This window comes from Callorhinchus milii, unplaced genomic scaffold, assembly GCF_018977255.1.
Source record: "Callorhinchus milii isolate IMCB2004 unplaced genomic scaffold, IMCB_Cmil_1.0 Scaffold4, whole genome shotgun sequence".
Taxonomy (NCBI): domain Eukaryota; kingdom Metazoa; phylum Chordata; class Chondrichthyes; order Chimaeriformes; family Callorhinchidae; genus Callorhinchus; species Callorhinchus milii.
Window position 1 is genome coordinate 71,297,606 of NW_024704745.1, and position 6,947 is coordinate 71,304,552.

Consider the following 6,947-nt stretch of genomic DNA (forward strand, 5'->3'; position numbering starts at 1 on the left):
AGGGAGCACTGCATTTGTTGGAGGTGCCGTCCTTCAGAGGAGATGTTGAACTGAGGTCCTGTCTGTCGGTGGACTTTAAAGATCCCATTGCACTGTTCAGATCGATATTCCCCCAGTGTCCTGGCTAATAACCCTTCAGATAAATTGTTCATGCAGTTCATGGCTGTTTGTGGGACCTGGCTGTGTGCAAACTGGGCAATGTGATTGCTGTCAAATACACAATCACTACATTTGGCACTGTTTCCTATTGATACATGTTGATGTTAGAGGTGCTTTATGAAATGAAAGAATTATTATCATTTCAGTCTATACCAATCCTTATATTTTCCAATCTTCTTCAGAACCCGATATTTATTTAGCTCTTTTTCAAAGGAGTTGATACACACAGTAACAACTGCTTTAGATGACAGTCTGCTCCCACCTGTCTGGTATTTCTACTTTCTATCGTCCTCAAATCTGTTTTCTTTCAGGGTTCTTTTCCTCTAATTCTGTATTCATGGTCTAAAATCTTACAATAATTTCTCTTGCATTATTTATTTTGACATTATGCTGGGGTGTATGGGTGATATGATAATTAGCACTCTTTCTTTCTTTCTTTCTTTCTTTCTTTCTTTCTTTCTTTCTTTCTTTCTTTCTTTCTTTCTTTCTTTCTTTCTTTCTTTCTTTCTTTCTTTCTTTCTTTCTTTCTTTCTTTCTTTCTTTCTTTCTTTCTTTCTTTCAGCAAAAGGAGTCCATGCAACGTAGCAGAAACAAACATGCGCCATAAGGTCATGACATAGTGATGTGCATAGAATCTGAGCTGTTTACTTTGGTCCATCTCATCTCAGGCTAAACGTCACAAGTAGTTTATCACTTTCTTTCTGCAAGAAAGTGGATATTTCAAATTGCTCCAGAGTTTAGTGAGTCTTTGAAACAACGGTGATGTGCAATTATTCAGAGCCTTTCTCTTTCCCTGGGGTGAACTCAATGGCCCTGGGAAACAAGTTGCTTCACTTGAGCACCTTGTAATTAGGTGTTATATTCTAACCGCACAAACCCGATAAAGTAGTGGTCAGATACAGCATCATGTTTTTCCTGCCTTTTTGAGCAGTTTTTCATATAAATCTTGCCACTTTAATTTAAGTACCATAATAATAATAAAAAATGATCTGGCTCCTATAACATAGAAATGCATCAAAATCTCATTATAAGATTGTTCTGCAAATTTCATCTAATAAAAAATGTGAAGCTCCCTCCAGTAGGGCGACTACTACTATTACGGTGTGACATGTGTCTTAGGCTTATAATAATAATAATATCCTTACATTTGAAATAGCACTTTATCATGTCATCAAAATGTCTAATAGTGCATAGCGCTTCAATTTTATTGTAGAGCATAACGACTGGAAGGTGCAATGAAGGTAATGACTGTATTTTGTAGGCAAATGCAGCAAACAATTTCTGCCCAGCAATGTCCTGCAAATAGCCATGGAGTGAATGATCAATTTATCTGGGGGATTGTTGCCCAGAGCTCTTCACGAAGAACCAACTTGATTTTCCTGTGTCTTAAAATTGTTTTGTTCTTGAACTATTTATTCCACTGTACTGTATTTATTCCACAGCAATCAATTCAAACTTGATGATCAAATCAGTTTTGCTCAGGACTTCAGGATGTGCTCGAGGCATCTTCTCCATGTCCTGTGATGGGCCTATAATATTGTTTCTTTTAGTTCAACTTATAATAATAATAATCCTTGCATTTGATATAGCGCCTTATCACGCTTTCGAGGCACCTCAAAGAGCTTCAGAGAATATACTGTAAAGTGAATTGACTGTAGATTTTGCGGGCAAATGCACTGATCTCTCTTCGAGAATGATTATTCCTTACCTTCAAAGACTCTTTTCTTAATCTGTCTTTATTTGTTGGGATTTCTGGCCTCATTAACTTTTGCACCTCCAAATGTAATTCTGATATCTCCAGTGCTGATGCAAATGTTCCTAAAAGCTTGGCTTTGCCTTTTTGCCAAATTTCCCAAACCCAAGTTCATCCAAGACATGATTAATGTTCCAATATCTGGGAAGGATCTCCTTGCATTGCAAGTAAAGGCATGGTTTCTGATAGAGGATCCTTCCCTCATCTCTGGACTCCACCTTCCCGCACTCCATTGCAAACATTCTTGTTTCTGTATCTTTTTTTGCTTTGACCACTGGTCCTCTACACTTTCCTATTCCTTCCAAGCTTCATTGCACATGCTCATCTCCTTGCAACTTTGCTGTGTTGATGTAAAAATTATTCCATGTCTCCAAATGTAACCCATTCTTTCCCATAATCTCCAGATTGTGGAATTCCTAATTTCCTTCAATCTTCTCCAACACCAATAATCTATAGCCTTTTAAAGCCTAACTTTAGGGGCAGCCAACCAATTCCTTTAAGTTCTTACTTCTTGGCTACTCATTTTTACATTGCTGGTGTACTATGCAGTGGACCTCAACATTTCATCTGGGTTCTGAATATTGACCTCTAGATCTATTTTGAACATCATGTCTCCGAGATCTATTTTTTGACTGTGTGAAATTATGTTTTAATCTCTTCCATTTAATTCACCTAAAATGCTATCCCATTGTGAAATGCAATAGTTTATTATAGTCCAGTACTATACTGAACAAAAAACAGAAGATAGGAATGCAAACAGACATCATGGTTAAAGGTGCCTCAAGTGGAATTTGTTCAAAGATAAATATAGATTTTTGATAGCCCAACATGATAAATAACAAGGGTATTTTAAGGAAAACATTCAGTACTCATAGAGTTCAGGGAACCCTGTTGGTCCCAGATACAGCAGGAAATTGTCTCACTGAATCAATTAAGCCAGAATACCCTCACCCACAGAGCACTGACACCACTTATCAGGAGGCAGTCAGCACAAAGAGTACCTGGTACAGGTTGTTTTCAATGGAGCACAGCAATGTTCCTAATCTGACTTGTTTTTTAGGAAAGGAAGTTACTGAGCTGTTGTCATTTTATCCTATTATTCAGCACAGTGCTGTGATACCCGGTACAACATGACACTGTACAACACTAAGGTGATAATAATGATAATTAATTATATTATTAACAGTCATAATAATAATAATAATTGATATTATTAACTGTCATTATTATTATTATTACTACTACTATTATTATTATTGTTATTATATAACAATTTCAACCTCCTGCAAAAAATATCTAATTTAGGAAGCTCAAATATATTAAGAAAAATAACATTTATTGATAATGTAAAGTGGCAGTGTTATTACTATGGCTTACCCATCACTGAAAACCATTAAGAAGTTACCTCTACTAAATGATTTAAACTGTAATAACATAATGATGATGATAATAATAATAATGATGTCCAGCCCTAGCACAATCAGAGAATCTGATTAGAGATGACAATGTAGTTAAATATATTCGCTGGACAGTTTATAAACACTTTGATATTGAGAAAGACTGACTGGTACGACCATCAACCAGTAAAAGTGACATTGAAAAATAACGCCATAATAATATGGGACTCACAAGTACATACAAACAGAACAGTAATCTGCAATAAATTAGATATTATCATAAAGAACCAAATAAATTGCACATGTAGTCCTATTGATGTGGCTATCCCAAGTGATTACAACATAAGAAATAAGGAACTAGAGAAGATCAGGAAATTTATCGATCTGCAAATTGAATGTGGACATACGCATAAATAAACAAACATAGATCCTCTAATCATTGGTGCAACTGGGACTGTTAATAAGACTATTCAGAAATGGCTTGACAAAATACCTGGTGAACAAAATTATCAACGTCTTGCAAAAAGTAGCTATTTTAGGAAGCTCAAACATACTAAGAACATGCAACGTGGCAGTGTCATCGGTCTAGCTGGCCCATCACTGAAAAACACTTAGAAATTGACTTCACGACTGCCAATGTACACACAGCATAAACCGTCATTGTTTCTGTGTTCAGAAAGAATATTGTCGCACGGCAGAAGGGCGCGGAGAGCAATAAGTGACAACAGGTGGCCACCACTGAAAGCCCTGAGCCAACTACAACTAGCCTCCACGCTGATACAGGTTAATCTGGGTAATATTAAAGATATCAGTAAACAGCAGCAAATCAGGTTACATTCACACCTCCGACACACTGATCAAGTTAGTTCACAGTTCATGCAGAGTAGAGCAAGGAAGGGGGGAAAGAGTTTTAATGTTTATTTCTCTTTGCCCTGCTTTACTTCATGTGAAGACTAATATATGGAGACTGATCAAGATTTAAATGAAAGAGCTAGTCCAGTGCAAATCTAGAAACCTCAGTATTGCTTTTACATTGCACTCCCGGGGTCCAACATCTGGAGTCACTTGCTTCGCAAGCGACAAACCTAGGTTCGATTCCCGGGAGGGCAAAATGCTGGGCAAGTTTCCTTACTCTACACGCCTCTGTTTACCCAGCAGTAAGTAGGAACCCGGTAGATAGTCAATTGGCAGATCGCATTTCCGGGGATAATAATTCCTTGAAAAAAATACAATAATAATAATTTGGTCAATCAATTCACGACTGTTTGTGGGAAACTGCTGTGGACAATTGGCTGCCGTGTTTCACGCCAAAAATATACAGTCAAGTCACTTTAAAGGGTATTCTGGTTACCACCTGGTTATGTGCTGAGCATTCACGAATGTCAGGCCTATGGGTGTAACTATCACAATGGTATCATGCTGTTTGTATATGGGCTGCCCACCCCTTAACACAGTCAAAGAGTTAAGGTCTTGTGACAGACATCTCAATTCTTAAGCAGTTTAAACATTTAAAAATGAAACAAATTATATTTTTATATAGTTTGCAGGTTAAACATACCAACTGTTAATTTGAATTAAATATACGATAGCATAGCTTCAAGCTTTACTCTGCTTTCTGAAGCTGACAGGGGCATTAAGGATGGATGATCCATTCATTGGCACAATCTCCTAACATTCTGCCCTTGTTTACCCTGGCCTACACTCACGCTAAATTTATCCGACGCTGGAATGTCGGGCTGTGTGGGATCCAAAGGCAGATAAATTTAGAACAGTTATTGAGGGTTTATTTTTACCGTGATAACCCAGCAAAATTACTACCTTTAACAGCTAACGAGTATATTTGCTTAACACTTTTAGTCCACATTCCTGGAGCATGACCTTTGTATGTTGCTTGTTGTCACGCAGAACACAGCAGTAAATAGTCATAATTTTCTCAGGAGCCTTCCAGCAGGTAAACTGTTTGATTTGTTTCCCATGGTGAAAATTATTGTTATGCTTTGTTAATTAAGGTGTTGGGATGTACAGATCTTATTGTGGATCCTCAAGTATCTGTCCAATGGATATTACTGCGTGTAAAACCTAACAGGAGGCAGTGGTACCAAGCAAAAAGCAGCATTGCTTGATGCCTAGTCTAATTATGTCAGAGCTTTATTGCACATAAGTGTCAGATGTCAAAGCCTTCACGGGCTGATTCATTAGGAAATTTAATCGTGGATGCTTAGGAGACACAAACAACAGCTCAGGAAATGAAGACATCTTAAAGCTTTATGTAAGTAGGCATTTATTATCTTAATTTTTAACAAAGATGTGTTAGCTTCCACTCATTGACTACACCTTAGGTACAGACAAAAGATTGCATTGTGAATTTACGCACAGCAATTTAAACGTTAAAGGTTATGTTTGCTTTCTTGTTAAATCAGGCTTTGTGCGTGCAGTTCACTCCAAGGATGACGCCTGGCTCTCCCAAGGCTCCCAGCTGCCTGGTGCTATCTTTCCACATATGAAAGACGACTGAGGAATGAAGCTGTGCCTAATGTCAGGATTCTTATCAAGTACATTTGTAACATAATCCTTGACATCAACATGACTGAGCTGCCAAGAACATTAGGTGATTCCAGTTGAGATACTTACATGGTAAAAGCTGAAACCATAAAGAATAATACCAGAAATAAAAAAGAGAAAATGCTGGGATTGGACAGTAGATAACAACGACAACAACAAAATTACATTTATATAGCGCATTTTACATCGGGAGGACGTCCCAAGGCGCTGGACAATCAATGTTTCGGATTGAAACAGAAATTTGACTTTTCATTGGAATGTCCCCATCACCAGGGCACTTACTCATGAACTTGGGACTCTTCCAAGTTACTGATTACTGGATGTGTTTTTCTTTCCACAATTTTGCAATCATGATTGATTTGTGATTCTAAACTACCAGCAATAAATCTACGCTGGCGAAGATGGGAACATGATATAGGATAACATGTGGAGTCCTGTAGCTCAGTGGTTAGAGCACTCACCTCTCAAGCGAGAGACCTGGGTTCGATTCCCGGCAGGGCGAAACCTTGAGCAAGATTCCTTACTCCACAAGCCTGATAATAATCCCTCAAGAAAAAAAACAAAAATAAATTGGTCACTTCAATCCACGACTGTTTGTGGGACACTGCTGTGCGCAATTGGCTGTCGCGTTTTGCCCACAAATATACAGTCAATTCACTTTACAGTCTATTCTGTGAAGCGCTTTAAGATGAAGACTTGAAAAGCGCTATATCAAATGCAAGGATTATTATTATAAAGCAAACCACAAACGAGTAGATTGCCAATTCTACAGTAAATAACCCTTCAGGGCAAATGTTACATTTTACTTGTCTAGTTCAAGTGACGAACATTTGAATTTTACTTAAAGTTAAAGGTTCTATTATTGGACGTACCGCTGGATGTACCAGTGCCTTGGGACGTCCTCCCGACGTGAAAGGCGCTCAATAAATGGAATCTTGTTGTTGTTGTTGTATTGGACCGTAACGTTTTTGGAAATTAATCTCTTTTTAAATTGAACAAATTCACTAAGAAAATGATCATAGTTAGTCACTATTGCCCACTCCCTTCCAAATGTTGATGCTGAATGATTTGTGTTA

General features: G+C 37.7%; 1 non-coding gene across 1 annotated transcript; it reads left to right on the plus strand.

Annotated features, from left to right (window-relative positions):
• The first annotated feature begins 6,301 nt into the window (after positions 1–6,301).
• Positions 6,302–6,373, plus strand: trnae-cuc. The gene has a single exon. It is a non-coding gene; the product is annotated as a tRNA-Glu (tRNA).
• Positions 6,374–6,947: the final 574 nt, after the last annotated feature.